Source organism: Otolemur garnettii, unplaced genomic scaffold (assembly GCF_000181295.1).
Source record: "Otolemur garnettii isolate 467f Iridium unplaced genomic scaffold, OtoGar3 scaffold00013, whole genome shotgun sequence".
Taxonomy (NCBI): domain Eukaryota; kingdom Metazoa; phylum Chordata; class Mammalia; order Primates; family Galagidae; genus Otolemur; species Otolemur garnettii.
Window position 1 is genome coordinate 27,411,606 of NW_003852408.1, and position 15,984 is coordinate 27,427,589.

General features: G+C 39.1%; 1 pseudogene; it reads left to right on the forward strand.

Moving 5' to 3' along the window:
* The first annotated feature begins 326 nt into the window (after positions 1 to 326).
* LOC111723623 lies at positions 327 to 477 on the forward strand (annotated as a pseudogene).
* The last annotated feature ends 15,507 nt before the right edge of the window (positions 478 to 15,984 follow it).

Below are 15,984 nucleotides of genomic sequence, written 5' to 3' on the forward strand. Positions count from 1 at the left end.
ATTAAGTATACCATGTATGTTCCATAATCTTTTGTCAATTAAAAAAATAAAATAGGGAGACTGAGATGAATGAATTGCTTGAGCTCATGAGTTCCAGGCCAGCCTTAGCCAAAGCGAGACCCCCATCTCTACTAAAAATAGAAAAACTGAGGCAAGAGGATCACTTGAGCCCGAGGTGGGGGTTGCTGTGAGCTATGATGCCACGGCATTCTACCCAGGGTGACAGATTGAACACTATCTCAAAAAAAAAAAAAAAAAAAAAAGAAAAAAAAAAAAAAAATAAAAAAATTAAATTAAATTTTAAAATAGAAAGGAAGCAGGCATTGATTGCTTCTTGGCCTCTTAGCCAGGTATAATTATCTGTTCTTATCAGTTGAACATTTGATACATCCTCCATCCAAGGGCAACATATTAAATGGATTTTTGGATCAGGGAGTTGGAATAGGAACTTGCTTCATTTACTCGAGTAAAAAAAAAAAAAGAAAGAAAGAAAAAGGCATTGGATATTAGCATTTTCAAACAGAGCACAGAAAAGCTATCTTTTCAAATAAGGGACTGAGTTCTTTTATTTACACATGGAGAAAAACAACCTAATATTGACATTTTTCTCTACTGTAATTAGAATCATATACACAAGAAGTGGTTGACTCTAAGTGTTAGACAAAAGCATGTCTAAAGAACATCTGTTTTTGTCTGTACAGTAAGGAATCATGCCTTGGAGTAAGGTATTATAAATATGCAATCCCCATCTTTTGAATTAGCAAAAATTAGCCAAGATTCTTCATCTGTAAGAAGATGATCTCTAAGGCCCTCTCTAGCTCTCAGGCTTCTCTTCCTTCCATGGGGAGGGGAAAAAGAGTTCATCAAATTAGTTAATTGCAATAAATCAGTGGCAATATGACTTTTACCTTGGGCAATTCTTTTATGTCTTGCCATGTTAATAAAGTCCCTGGACTTAAATGAAAACCCAGATGGTTTAATTTGTAACTTAAGAAACAGGAACAAGATATTTTTCCTAATAACAAGCCATATCTCGGAAGGCTGAGAGCCTTTCCAGATCTTTTTATACTATTTTTACAGCTTTCATTGTGTTGAAATCTATTGACTAATAATTCAAATAGAGCACTGTCGTGGTAGCTAAGAAACAAGGAATATCATCTTGACTATTCCTAAGAATACTTGCCTTCCCAAAGCAATGTGTCAATTCCCTTCCTATGGAAAAACAGAATTGTTAATTCAGCGTGTTACCTTCCTCTAAGTTAGTCTTCCTCTTTTTCTTCCTAACGCACTTCCTAACGTATTTTCAAATTAAAATTTGCATAGAGCAATTAAATTAGTCCTACTAAACATTTTAGTGTTTAATACATATAAAAAGATCTGGTTTTTACAAACAGAGTTTTCTCAAAATAAGTGTTGAAGAATTTTAATGTATTTAATATAGCTCCTACACAATTAAATGCATACCCTATCAGGGGTCCTCAAACTTTTTAAACACGGGCCAGTTCACTGTCCCTCAGACCGTTGGAAGACTGGACTGCGGGCCCCAGGACCAGTGGGCTGCTAAGCAGGACAGGCAGCGGCGGCAAAAACACTCGGCAGGATGGATAAATGTCCTTGGCGGGCTGCATGTGGCCGGCGGGCTGCATGTGGCCCACAGGCTGTAGTTTGAGGATGCCTGCTAGATGGAGGAAAACTTAGCACCACCACCTCAAATTTGGGATTGCAAATATATTTATAATGCTAATTTTGGAGGAGAGCAGAAATGTAATAGTACCTTATAGCTTCCGCTATGGTTTGAACATGCAAAACACATATTGAGGCTTGGCCCTCAAGGTGCCATGTTGAGAGGTGGTGCCTTTAAGAGGTGATTATGCTGGTAAGATGGATTAATGTCTGTTCTTGCTGCAATTGATTAGTTCTCACAAGAGCAGGTTGCTGTAGAGCAAGGTTGCCCCTCCAGTTTTGCCATCTTTGTAAACATCCACATTTCCTTCATGCTTTGAAGCAGCATGAACCCCTCAGTGGATGTGATCCCTATCTTGGACTTTCCAACCTCCAGAACTGTGACCTAAATGAACCTCTTTTCTTTACAAATTACCAGTATCTGATATTTTGTTATAGCAACAGAAAACAGACTAAGACAGCTTCCCTAATTTGAAAAATGTGAGATTGTTTTGTTACTTTAATTTGGATCATTGTTGTTTCCTGCCTAAGAATTCTTATCTTAAAAATTAAAAAATATATATATATATGAACTTCTGACTGTAATGCTTCGAGCACCTACCTAAGTCTGTCATCATGGTGGTCTTCTACTCAGTATAATTTATTTCTGAAAAATAAATTATATTTGTGTAGCCCTTTGCAAACATATGTCTTACCTCACTAAATCCTAACCATAACTCCACCAAATAGGCAATTAGCGTCCCCATATTACAAATAAGAAAGTTAAGCCTAAGTGCTACTCAGAGCAGATTTTCTGACTCTAAACCACTCTAAACCAGTGCTCTCTCCACTACACTGTTGTTTTGAATTGTTAGAAATATCAACTTTTGTATGAGGCTGGTCAGTGGTCAGACACATTTAAGACCAGCAATCACTGAGGAGAGTTAGCTGGTATGAGTTCAGAGGACATGACCAGGCTTGGGTCTATGAATTCCTCAAAGCTGATTTTCAGAGCCTGTGACTGCAGGGTTTCTGTAAATCTTGACTGGATGAATGAAAAATAATTGAATTACTCTGTGTGAGGAGCTCTTCTACAAATGGATCTTTACCCTGGAAGTGAGAACAATGTAACCTAAATATTGTACCCTCATATTAATTTGAATAAAGTTTAAAAAAAAGAAAAATAATGCATGACTTATGATTAAATAGTGCCTTTTTATGTTCCCCTAAAATAGTGTTTCCCAAGCTATACAACTCAGAAAACCGTAAGCATAGGTTCTACCATTGAATCTGGGAAATGTTTATTAAGGACTCTTTCAGAGAATTTACAATGTATATTAGCTTGCTAGAGATTCTGAGAGATCCAATGGCAGAGAATCTTGTTTAATTTATTTAACCAAGTACTTTCCAAACATTTGCCTACAGAAACCACTCTTCTTTCTTTTTTACAGAATTATTTTAACATCTTTCCACACCCTAGTGTTCTTTGCAAAAACGTACTTACAAAAAGAATCCTTTAAAATAAAATATCAAAAGGTAATAGCAGCGGGATGATACCACAAAAGAGGGAAGAGATATTCCAGTATAGAAGCAATATTTTGAAAAGGTTAAGAGGCAAGAGTAGAACAATGCAACTGGAGGTCACTAGTAGTGAGATAGATGAGACTCAAGAAGGGCCAGAGAGAATCTAGCACATGGTAACTCATCAGACATGCTCCTGTGGGTCAGGAGCTCTGAAACTGTTCCAGGTGCTGGCATAGGGCAGAGCCCAGACAAAGAAGAGGTCAATGTCAGAAAGATTCAGTGTCAGAAAAGAAGGAAACCAAGCATCAGAGGAAACTGGGGAGAGGCTGGAAGCAGAAATGAAGGTAGATAGCCATCGAAAACAGGGAGGTCTCCCCAGTACCAATCTCTGCTAAGGGGCTGGGGCTGCAGGCCACAAGTTCAGTCTCAGGAACCTTTGTGAGGTTATATATTAACCAGTACAACGTAAGCATCCCAAATTGTACATGAAATCAGCACATTGTACCCCATAAATGCATTAATGTATACATGATCTACCCTTTTATGATTTAATTTAAAAAAAAAAAAAAAGAACCTTACTGAGGGTGGCGCCTGTAGCTCAGTGGGTAGGGCTCCAACCACATACACCAAGTTTGGTGGGTTTGAACCCAGCCCAGGCCAGCTAAAACAATGACAATTGCAACAACAACCAAAAAAATAGCCAGGCATTGTGGTGGGCACCTGAGGTCCCAGCTACATGGGAGGCTAAGGCAAGAGAATCACTTAAGCCCAAGAGTTTGAGGTTGCTATGAGCTGTGACAGCACTCTACCCAGGAAGACAACTTGAGACTGTCTCAAAAAAAAGTTAGGGGGAGGGCTTGGGTACTTGATCGGTATCATGGAGTTCAGTCTCTCAACTTATCTATGACAATAGGCTTTGGAAGTGAACAAATAATCTCTAGATGTGAACAGGTAGGCTCATTTGGCCTTGCCAGGATCTGTCCAACAGTGGTGTTATTTAGGATAATAGTGACTGTCATCATTTTCTAGTTTCATTGTTTATTGATTTATATCTATGGATCTCCAGTTTTTTGATTTTGGGGGACCTTTGACATGGAAATAACACCTATGATATAAATATTAATTTGGGGATTATAAAGCACTTTAGTTGAAAACCAACATAGTGAGTAAAGAGACAAGAAAATAGGCATGTTTTGTATACAGTAATATTTAGTAATATATTAGGAGGCCTAATAGGAGGACTACATATTGCCAGAGGTTGGGTTCCCTTATCAGATAATCAGGCTAGGTCGTATTTAGCCCCATTCCTAAAAAACTGAGTCCCTTATTCCCCTTTTGCCTCTTTCCTTTTGTTTTGGAGAACTTGTAGACAGCAAATGTCGCCATGCCTATCATCCCACAAAAGGCAGGGCAGGTTGTACACTACTCTAGGGAACACCAGGATAAGACACTGGCATCCTGTTATTTGCTCACGTATTCCCCTCCTAAGGTTGGCTTTCTATATTTTCATTCATTGTTCACTACTTCAACCAATCCCTCAATTCAATTACCTTACTCAGATACCTTTCCATTTCACATATCTAATAAAATCCCTCTTTCCTCGAGTCATACATTCAAGTGTCAATGGAAAAGAAGCCAAACTCTGTAAAATAATTTAAAGAAGTTTAGTCTGAGCCAAATTTGAGGACCATGGCATAGAGCCATGCCCAAGAAGCCTTAAGCCAGTAGACTCCTTGTGATGAGGTTACAGTTTAGTTTTATCATTTCAGGGAGACAGGAATTACATGTAAAGTTATAAATCAATACATGGAAAGTTATCAATCAATACAGTTTATAGGTGGGTTTAAAGATTCTTTGGTTTGTAATTGGTTAAAGAAATAAAGCTTTGTCTAAAGGCTTGGTATGTTTTAAGTTAAGATAAGGAAGTCTGTTAATCAGAGACAAGCTACCAGAGCATATATTTGTTGTTATAAATTGAGGCCACACAGATTTGTCTTGAATAGCCTTGGGCCTGTTAATGAGTTACACCTAATCTCTCTAAGGATGGGGAGGCAGCATGATGAGGCCGGTCTGGCCTCCCTTCCCATGCCTAGCAACTCAGTTTTAGGGGACCCCCTTGGCCAAGACAGGGTCCACTCAGTCAGCTGGTAGGGCAGCAGGGGGAGAGAGGGTGGGCTTTAAGATTTAATTTTAGTTTACACAAGTACTGGGGACTACTAGAGAAAAAGATAAGGCAAAGCCTGCTCGATGTTGCTAAAACGTATGATCTCCACCTTTCACCCCTTCAGACATGTTATGTAAAAATGAAATAAACTGTCTACCCTGTCAAACCACTGGGCGAAAAACTTTACATGGTCGCCATCAACCATCACGCCTACATACGTTCTTCCAAGGAACCCACTCAGTCCTTCACATCTTCCTTTTCCCTCAAACTTTCTATACCATCCCTGACACTCTCCCAATGCCAAAGACTTAGCCTCCTATATGATAAGCAATGGTAACCATTGGAAGGGAACTCCCTCAGCTTCAGGCCACCCTATCTTCTTGCATTCTTATCTATACCTGTTTCTTTCCCTCCTGCCCCAATGCAAGAGTCCTTTTTCCAGTCCAAGTTTAGCCCCACCCCCAACCACACGCTTCCTCCTTCCCTCATCTTAGAGACGTTGTTTTCATGCTTATCTTCTTTGTCTACTGGCTTTTGCCACCAGCATTTAAAGTCTCACCTTTCAGTTCCACAGAAGTCTCTTACTACAACAGTCCTTCTCTTCCTTTCTCCCTTTCTCTCTCTCTGTTTCTTGAACTCACTTGCCTTGAGGACTCTTGAATCGACCCTTCTGAATTATTTTCTCTCCTGGACTTTCTTCCTTCTTCCTCACCTCCTATTGACTCCTCAGCTGGTTGCAACCTGGCTTCTGCCAAGCATGCCACTAAAAGTCTTCTTGCCAAAGCCTTCCATATCACAAATGGACCACTCTCATTACCATCTTATTGTGTATTTTCTTAGCAGCATTAGACCTTCTGGATTTTCTCCTGTCTCTCCTTCTCAATATCCTCTAAGACCTCCTCTTTTTCTTCCTGTTTCTTCAGTGATGATCTTTCTCTAGGCTCATGGATCCTCCTCTTTTTCAATCTACTTAGCCTCATCTCAACCCCTAGGCCTTCAAGTATTCTCTTAATACTGACCCCTTCCTACTCTTTTCTTCAGAACTAAATATTCAACTGCTTAGGAGACATCTGCACTTGCTTCCACAGGCACCTCAAAAGCCATGTATGAACTCATTGTTTTCCCAGCCTTTTCTTCCAGAGGCATTGAGGCAAGAAAGTAAAAGCAGAACTAAAAGAATCTGTCCTAGCCGCTCTGTATAGGCCTCAGCCAAGCCCAGGCATTTCTGTTGTCTGCCTATTTCTCCCCTGACATACGTGGGGCCTAGATTGTAATCTAGTAACTTCCTTGGGTTTCTATTGCCTTTGGGGCAGGTGGTCTGACTGGTCTCAAGGACGAGGGCGAATCTGATCTTCCCCCTTGAGCCCGGGACCTTGAGGATAAAGTCATGTCTCTCTGTCTTATGACCCTCACATGCACTCCCACCCGGAAAGGTGGATAAAAGAGAGGCAAGAGATTGAGTCGGGGGTGGGAGCTCGGTTTTAGGAAACACGCTGGTGTTCCGAGTACTCCCGGCTGAATAAACCCGCTTCCTCTAATCAACTGGCGCCTGGAGTCTTCTGTCTGCGTAGGTTTCCTGCTACAGCATCACCTTCCTCAGTGGCCAGGAAGGGGTCAGGAAGCCCACCATCTTCCCAGGAGGTGCTATGGACAGAGCAGATTTTCCTCCAGACCACTCCAAACTGAGGCAGCAGAGTGCTCTATTTAAAGCAGCAATCTGGTGACATAATTTTTCTGTTTAGCCTGAGGCAATAGGAATTCAGTGAATGGTTTTAAAGTCCAAACTTCTTAAGAGGGCACACAATGTTTTCTTTGGCCACTCCCTACCTTTCATTTGATATTACAGCTAAATAGTTAACAAACCCTTATTATTATAGTACACGGTAGGCACCATTCTAAGTGCTCATACAGGATAGGTTTATTATTCCTCACTGCAATCCTACAGGGCAGGTTCTATTATCATTCCTATTTTACTGATGCGGAAACTGAGGCAGAAAGAGATTAAATATCTTGCCCCAAAACACATAGCAGCAGAGTCAGAAGCAAATGCAGGTGGTCTTGCCTTCTGATCATGCTCTTAACTATATTATACCATCAAACAGAGCTACCTAGACTTCCCAGAGGATGCTTGCACTCTGCTAATGCCTATCCTCTGGATTTTGTCTCTCTCTCTCTCACACACACACACTTATTGAGTACGTGCTTAGGTAACTCTTACTTATCCTCAGATCTTTGTATAAAATCAACTCTTCTGGGAAGACTCTTCTGACCATCCCCACCCCCAGCCCAAGGTTGGTGCCTTTCCTTGGAGTAGGAGATGAGTGGTAGAAAATGGTAGTTGCTAAATAAATCAAAAGCAAATGTTAAACTGGCATCAGCAGACAGTCTGGCTTGAGGCTGTGTTATCCAGATACTGGCCTAGGGCTCTTTAAATTCTCCCAGAACTCACAAGAGAGTTGTTCCCAAATATAAGTGTAGGGCTGAGCCTACAAGTGAGTGCTTCAGGATCCCAGCTGTTGGGGCTAAAAAGAGGAGAACACAGAAAGCCAAGAGGAGACTAAAGCATTAGCTTTGATGGGAGCCTGAGCAGGTCTTTATAAAGTGGATTAGGCCGTAAGAACAAATGAAAGCAGATAAGCAGGAAGGAGAGCAAAGGATTAAAGAGAGCTTTATTCTGGGGGGTTAAAATCAAGAGAGAAGTGTGGGAATTTTATATGAGAGCTCTATCTAAATTTAAACTAGAGAGTTTAAGGTTCCCCACTCCACACAACTGATTTGGAGAACACAACCAAGTCAAATGGCGGTCATGGTGCATCTGATGTAAGCACCTTTGTATGATTTGGTGTGCATTCTAGAAGTTGGTGACTACTTACTTTTTGTAAAGAGGGGCAGACCTGCTATTTTCTGTGTTTCTTTGCCACTCTAAACACTCCAATGCTGGAATCAACATGGCAAAGGATAAAACTCCTGTGGCTAGTTGAAGGTCCATTAATTAGCAACCCTTTGGTATGCTTTCTGGATGCAGATTGATCTTACCTTATAATCACTTCATTCACCAATCTTTTAATAGGATGTCTGAGTCTAGGGTAGAAACAATGACCTTGGCAGCACAGACTAAGAGCATCTCAGTGAAAAAAATTGATACAGTCACTACCACAAGCAGTAAAATATCAGAAATATAAGAACCATGCTGTGTTTAATAAACATTTACATTAATAATAAATCCTTTATTTAAAAAATTCTTCTTTATATTAACTCCATTAATTTGAAATATGTACAGATTTATTAGCTTGAAATATGTAATAATAAGTTCTAGGTTTGATAGAAAAAAGGGAGTTTGCCTCTCAATATAGTTTTATTTCCCACCCACATAACTCTTGTAGTTGTTGCTGTTTTTGTCAGATTAAGATAATACGAGAAAGCATTTAGAACAGTGCCTGGCACATAGTAAGAACTATACAATGTTAAATGTTATGCCATGCTGTACTGAAAGTAAGACTTCAATTAAGACTCCTTAGACACAGGAGTTAAAAGACTTTTAGAATCTGTGTCCAGTTATTGTTCAATGAGTAGGGGTTTCAATCATGAAAGATAAAGTCTAGGGATATGTTGTACAAAAATGTTCAATTAACCAATACTGTAATGTACACTTAAAAATTGTTAAGGGGGTAAATATATTGTATATGGTTTTTTATCACAATTTTAAAAGTTGGTATTGTAGTTCTAGCACTCTGGGAGGCCGAGGCAGTGAATTGCCTGAACTCAGGAGTGTGAGCAAGAGTGAGACCCCATCTAAAAATACCCAGACATTGTGGCAGGTCCCTGTAGTCCCAGCTACTCAGGAGGCTGATGCAAAAGAATCACTTAAGCCCAAGAGTTTGAGGTTGTGCTGTGAGCTATGACACCTCAGCACTCTACCCAGGGCAACAAAGTGAGACTCTATCTCCAAAAAAACAAAAAAATGTCCATCTAAATGTCTAAATGGTACTGTTGATTGCAAGTGAGTTTCATCTATTCATTAAAGTAGTCTAGCAGAATCTCTTACTGGGGATTTTCAGTAAATGACAGTAATAAGGGTACCAGTATTGCTGGGGTGACGCTAGCTACTGTAACAAATAACTATTACACATTTTGATATCTATTTTTCCTTAGAATACTTTGGCAGATAGTTTTCTTCTAGATGCTGATTCAGGAACTCAGACTCCCCTAGAGCCCCCTTGTCATGTGCTTCCAGCCAAATGGAGAAGAAGAGAGGAGAGAAAAGGCTTTTTGAAAGTCTTAGCCCAGAAGTGACAATCATCACTCCTGTTCACATTCCATTGGCCCAAACTCTCATGTGGCCACACCCAGATGCAAGGGAGGCTGGGAAATTAAGGCCCTGACTCAGGAGCCATGTTACAACACCAGCTGTAACCATAGAGGTGGGAAGAATTTTGATGGCTGACCATCTCTGCCATAACATTTGAAAATAATGTCTAAAATCATGTCTAATCTTAATTTCAGACTTCACCCAAAATCAAATTGTCTTTCTCTTCAGTATTCTAAGTACACTTTAATATGTGATTTTTAAAAATTTGGAATATGTGATTTTAAAAAATTCAAGTATCATAAAATTCTTTTCCAGACTTTAAAAACTAATTTTTATTGTACAAACTGATAGATTTTATTTGTGGATACAAAACTAAAAATAAGAGAACCAATGATTTAAGTCATGTTATTTTTTCTTCTAAGAGGTAGGTTAAATTGACACAAAACTCAATATTACAGGTATCATGAAAAGCATAGCTGTTGTAGAATTTTTTTCTTCTCAGTACTTCCTAAATACAAGTATCCTTTAGTGTGTTCTCTAAAGAATGAAATACAAGTGTATTTGAGTATTTTTAAGAAAACAAAAAGAAATTAATGCTGTTTGAGATTAACTGGAGATCAACCAAGTCTTAACAGTTTAAAGTATTATAAGGTTTTTACTTCTAAAAATTAAAAATAAAATCTATTTTTGTAAAAAATAATAAGCATTCAATATTGATAAACATGGCCTTCAACACTCTTTTCTTTTTATCAAAACATTATTTCATACTATGCTCACAGCATATGTGGAATGTATAGAAAGAAAAATAATGTCAGCCTAATTTCAATATATATATTTTTTTGAGATAGTCTCACTCTGCACCCCAGCTGGAGTGCAAGGGCATCATCATAGCTCATTGCAACCATAAACTCCTGGGCTCAAGCAATCTGCCTACCTCAGCCTCCTGAGTAGTTGGGACTGCAGGTATGTGCTACCTGCCTGGGTGTTTTTTCTGTGTTTTGTAGAGCTGGGTTCTTGTGCTCTTGCTCAGGCTGGTCTCGGACTTCTGGCCTCAAGCAATCCTCCCCAGTTGGCCTCCCAAAGTGCTAGGATTATAGGCATGAGCCACCACGTCCAGCACCCAATTTCAATTTAATTGATACAAGCACTCATTTATTTAAACTTTTGCTTTTAGCTTTCACATAAAATTCATAATGCAGCAATTTTCTGCAGAAAGTATAAATATATGTTTTAAATGTGAAAAATATCATTTACTTGGGGATTAAAATGGAAAATAAAGACTCCTAAACTAGCATTAGAGCTGAGTTCCTAAGAAGCAAAAGTAAATGGAGACAGGACATCACAAGTATGCAGAGGGATAATAGGATTTCAGCTTCTTCCTATGTGAGAAAGAGATTGAGCCAACAACTTGAGTGAAGCATCTTAATTTGCATATTTTGTGTGTTTCTGTCAGAAGTAACATGTGGTCTGGTCCTATGTACATGTGTATTGTCATTATTATTTTAGTTAATAGAAATAGCAATTAACAGTGGTTAAATAATAGCTTATTATGTAAACCTGGACCTATTCCATCTGGAATGAAACTGCTGCATAGTAAAGTTGGCAATATTTAAATCACAAACACCCTCACACACTTCTACCCAGTGAGAAGTTTGTATTGTGCAACTCAAAAGCAATAATCCTGAGTGGAATAAATGGTATTTGCCTTTAGGGTCCCTATCCCCCCATTTTTGACAAGACTCATCCCAGTCTTCTGCTCTATGCAGACCTCTCTCCGCTTCATCATCTTCAAGGACCCATTGCTTCCCCCAAATCAGTCACTTAGGCTTGTTGACTAATTGTTCTATTACCATGGTCTGAATGAGTTTCAGTCAATGCACATCTTCAACTAGGCGTTTACTTATCTTTTATCTCTAATTGGCAATGAAAGGATTTGTTGAGAAAAAGAATGTCAGGCATAATTAAGCAAGTAAAGAGATCCTTGTTGGATCAGGGAGATTCTGGAATGGCCCATGCTCACTCTGAATGAAGAATTAACTCTTTTCCTGCATAATAAGCATAGCAGAGTGCCCACTGGACTGAATCCTTGTTCCTGACCTGGAAAAAATGACAGTTGGACATTTATAACTATGATTCTCCCTGAGTAAATGGTCACTTCTATGCAGCTCCAAATCAGGCCAGAAGCTTAGCTCTCCCTGTTTATTCACGTTCCCGATCAGATTGGTAGAGAGTGTGTCAGCCATTTGGTCAATGTCTGAACATTGGCAGAGCAGCTCATGTGGAAACCAGTCTGAGGAACCAAGTCTAAAATAGAAGAAGAAGTTCTTTTTAAAAACAAAATGATTCTGCCTGGGCACAAAGTCAACCAACCAGGTCAGGCGTTCTAACAATGAAACCTCAGAAGGACTTAAACAGTGTTTTTCAAGCTTTTTTATTTCATGGCACACTGGAACCTAGAGTTAAACGTCCATGCTACCCTTAAATTATGTTGATCAAAGAAAAGAGTGAAAAACAGAATATGCTTACTCACGCTTTGAACTTCTTTCGAAAATAATTTAATTAATGATCATTCAAATTGTTCGTGGCACACCAGTTGAAAATCACTGACTTAGACTTTGCTAGAGAGACAATGCACACCAAAGCTTCTGTCCAGCGGATTGAGCTCTTTCTGGATGTAGCTGTATGTAAGCCAGTAGAATAGAGCTATCTTTGGGTGGTCCTGGAACTTTGATAGCAGGAATATCCAAAGTTAGGGGAGTGGCCACCTGCCCAAGATGAAACTCAGTCTGTCCTCAGGGCCCTTCTCCTAGACCCTCATATTACTCCCTCCAACACAGGCTGTGTCCTCACCTCTCAACCCTAACCTCACCTCTTCCCTTCATTTTCCCAAGACTCTCAGACACAGATGGTGGACTCCCAGCATGTTTTCTTTAATTCCAGTTAGAATTTAATTATATATTCAAACGAGAAGATTTATTTTCTTAAGTCTTATACTTCCTATATCATTTCTACTTTTTAATAATAAAGGTTTTAACCATTTTTAGAGTGGGTCATAGTCTTGGCTAATGGAATACTGTATTTACATTATTGTCATACTGAATCATACAGCTCCATAGGTGGTAGTCCTGTAAGACCTCTTGACTCTCATTTTCATTACTTAGATCAATCACTTTAAGAGACATTTTAATCAACATATTAATGGGGGAATAAACCTGTAATTAAAAAAAAAACTCCAGATAAATACTTATTTTGGTTTATGTAACGAAAGACATTTTCTTGGAGCTTTCAAACAATGGGATAAAATTGTAGGAGGAATTTGCAATGGAAAACAAGATTTTACTGCTTCTCTGCCCTCAAAACTCTCCACGCCTAAGACACCTTATCCTTCCAGGTTCTGAATCCAATCCTGTTCCTGGCCAGTAGGGATCTAAGAATCCTGGAAATCAGCCTTCTGCCAGTTATGCATTGTCTGGTCCTAATCACTGAGTTTTGACCTAATTCCTTATATCTCCCATCTCTTACTCCCACTTCAAAAGCTGAGTCCCCATTCCCATTATGTTATTTTCTGTGAGCTTTTATCTTGGTTTCCATTTCAATAAGGAAAACGTTTGACTGTAAGCAACAGAAATCCTAACAGTGGCCTCACCAAACAAGTGTTCATTTTTTTTCCCACATAACAAGAGGCAATGACTCCACGATGCCTGACACAGCTTGCCCCTCTCTTCTTACTCCACTAATTTAGCGTGTTTTCTTTGATCATTATACATAGTTTCCTGATGCAACATGCAGAATGCTTGCATTCAAGGCCAGAAAACAAAAGGAAGAAAAAAATATTATTTTCAGTCATGCTATCCCTATTATCAGGAAATCAAGACTTCCCAAAAGGCTGTTCCTTACTTGCAACAGTTATCCCTCGATATCTCTTGTATTAGAATTTGGATCACCTAACCACCCCTGACAGCAAGGGAGGGAGGCTGGAAAAGCTTTGGGGTAGCAAATAATAACATCTTTCCTAGTTCCCACTCTAGTTACTCTATGCAAGGCCTGTGATCATCTCACACATGTCCTCCTGGGAAACAAAATAGCATCCCAAATGCTAGATCCATAACCAGGGAAGTGCTACCCATGTCCAGGCCTTCCTACAGCCAAATACTGAGATTCTGCTCATTATGCTGACATGACTACACAGGTGGTACTCTAAGTAGACTGGCTAAACAGCTTCCCATTGCCTTCGCCCTTAAAGCACCCACCCTATGCCAGGTAGTCAGTCTGAAACTCAAAACCCCCACTATCACCCCTGCCCCCAAAGGCAAGCTACTCAGTAGAGATGAGCTCCCACAGTGACTCTAGGCCACAATTCATCATTTCGACCTCAGACTGCATTTGCTTTTACGTCTCTAGGAGTATACCTGATACTCAGTGAGTCCTTCATAAAAGTTTCTGAGTGATTGAATACCCAACTCTACCTGACATGAATTAAAGTGAGAAAAGGTTAGGCAAAGCCAAAAATCCAGGAGTTATGTTCTCCTGGATTCTTTGTTCTATATGACACTCTAGGAGTGTATGTTTCTATGTGATAAAAATTCCACTTCAGTTATTGTGATGCTTAGAGAATGCTAGAGGCAAAAGATTTTTCTCCCTCTTCTTGGAGCCTTAAGGAAAGAATTAGATATACATCCTCATATTACACTGAGGGCTAATAGCTTCTTTTGTTGGCCTTCCATATGTGCAGTTTGAATGTCCCCAGTTTTATGAACCCTGATGTATAGACATGGATAATCAATGTATGGATCATCTTCTCTAGAATAAGTTTGAGGAAATATGTTCTAACCAAAAAATAAACATTGATATTAACTAAAAGTTATGATCTCTTTGGATAATACTTAAAGGGAAAAACATTTTTGCCATACAAAATGATAAAATATAAACAAGAAAGATGGTGAAAATATTTAGGAAAAAATCTTTCACTTAGGGCAGGGTAGAGCTTTCACAAGTATTTTACATGGATGGCTCTTCAAATAGAAAAATGCATAAGAAGCCTTTATGGCTTCCCATTATTTGTTGTGGTAACAGCAAAAAATAACACCCTGATATATATACATATGTATGTATATATTACTCATCCTACATTACCATGGTATTCTAATTATAACTTTTACTTAGCATCGCTGTCACATGCATAAATGTATCCAAAACTGAAGCAGAGGAGCAAAGAATACAAACTCTCCAGATAAAATGGAAACTCCTATGTTTCCTTTTGTCAATTTGTGAGCTTCTAGGAAAAGAAAAACAGTAATTATAGAGCAACAGTTATTCTAGAAGTTGCAAGCATATCACTGAAGAAACTACCAGTAGTGACTTGTGTTTGCTGTTTACCAAGTTATTTTAGGGAGAAAAAAATCAGTAAATGTGAGCTAACCATAAATACAGGTAAGGGGATTTATTACAAATCATCAGGTGATTCTTCTAACAGTATAATTGTAACTATCAAAATTACATTGTCATCAACATTTTTTAAGGTAGAGTCAGGGCCATCTCAGCTGAAATATCTTAAATTTATCAATTGACCCAGGTTATATGTGCTCATACTTCTAATATCTTATCTACCAGAATTAAGCTTTGCAATAAAAATAAATGTGGCTCATTCCTGTAACACCAGCTACTCAGAAAGCTGAGGTGGGAGGATCACTTAAGCCCAGGAGTTCAAGACCAGCCTATGGGATATAGTAAAAACCCCCTCTCAATTAAAAAAAAAAAAATGTGACTTATGGAAGCAATTCCATACACCCATTTTATTCCTCTGATCTTTGATTTCTACTTCTCATTCAGAATTTCTGAGTGAATTTATAGAAGATGGTAGGTATTAACCAGCTTACTAGTAATTAAACTGTTTGCAGGCAGAAGATTCTCTCTGTTAACTCAGCTAAGCAAGCTTGGGCAATCTGACTATGTGGGAGGATGAAGCTTTTGAGATATGTATTTATGGCTACTTTTGTGTATTTTCCTCTCCCCTGTCCCATATTTAGGAAGGTAGTAGGTCCCGTGCTTCTAGCCTCAGAGGAATATTAATGTGTCACAAGGAGGAAAGCAGAAGTTGCTTGCAAGATACTTCCCTTCTTCTTCTTTTTTTTTTTTTTTTTTTTTTGCCCCTCCACCCCTACCCCAAATGCCACAAAGAAGTCTGTGCTGGATTCCCTGGAGGAAAAAGAGAACAAGGTGAAAAAAGAGAACTTTGGTGGAAAAGAGTAGATGTGCCTTGGATGAGAGATGTCTATGTACCCCGTCCTGCTCTCTCTTCTCCACCAATGTCCTGAAGAGGTGGCCA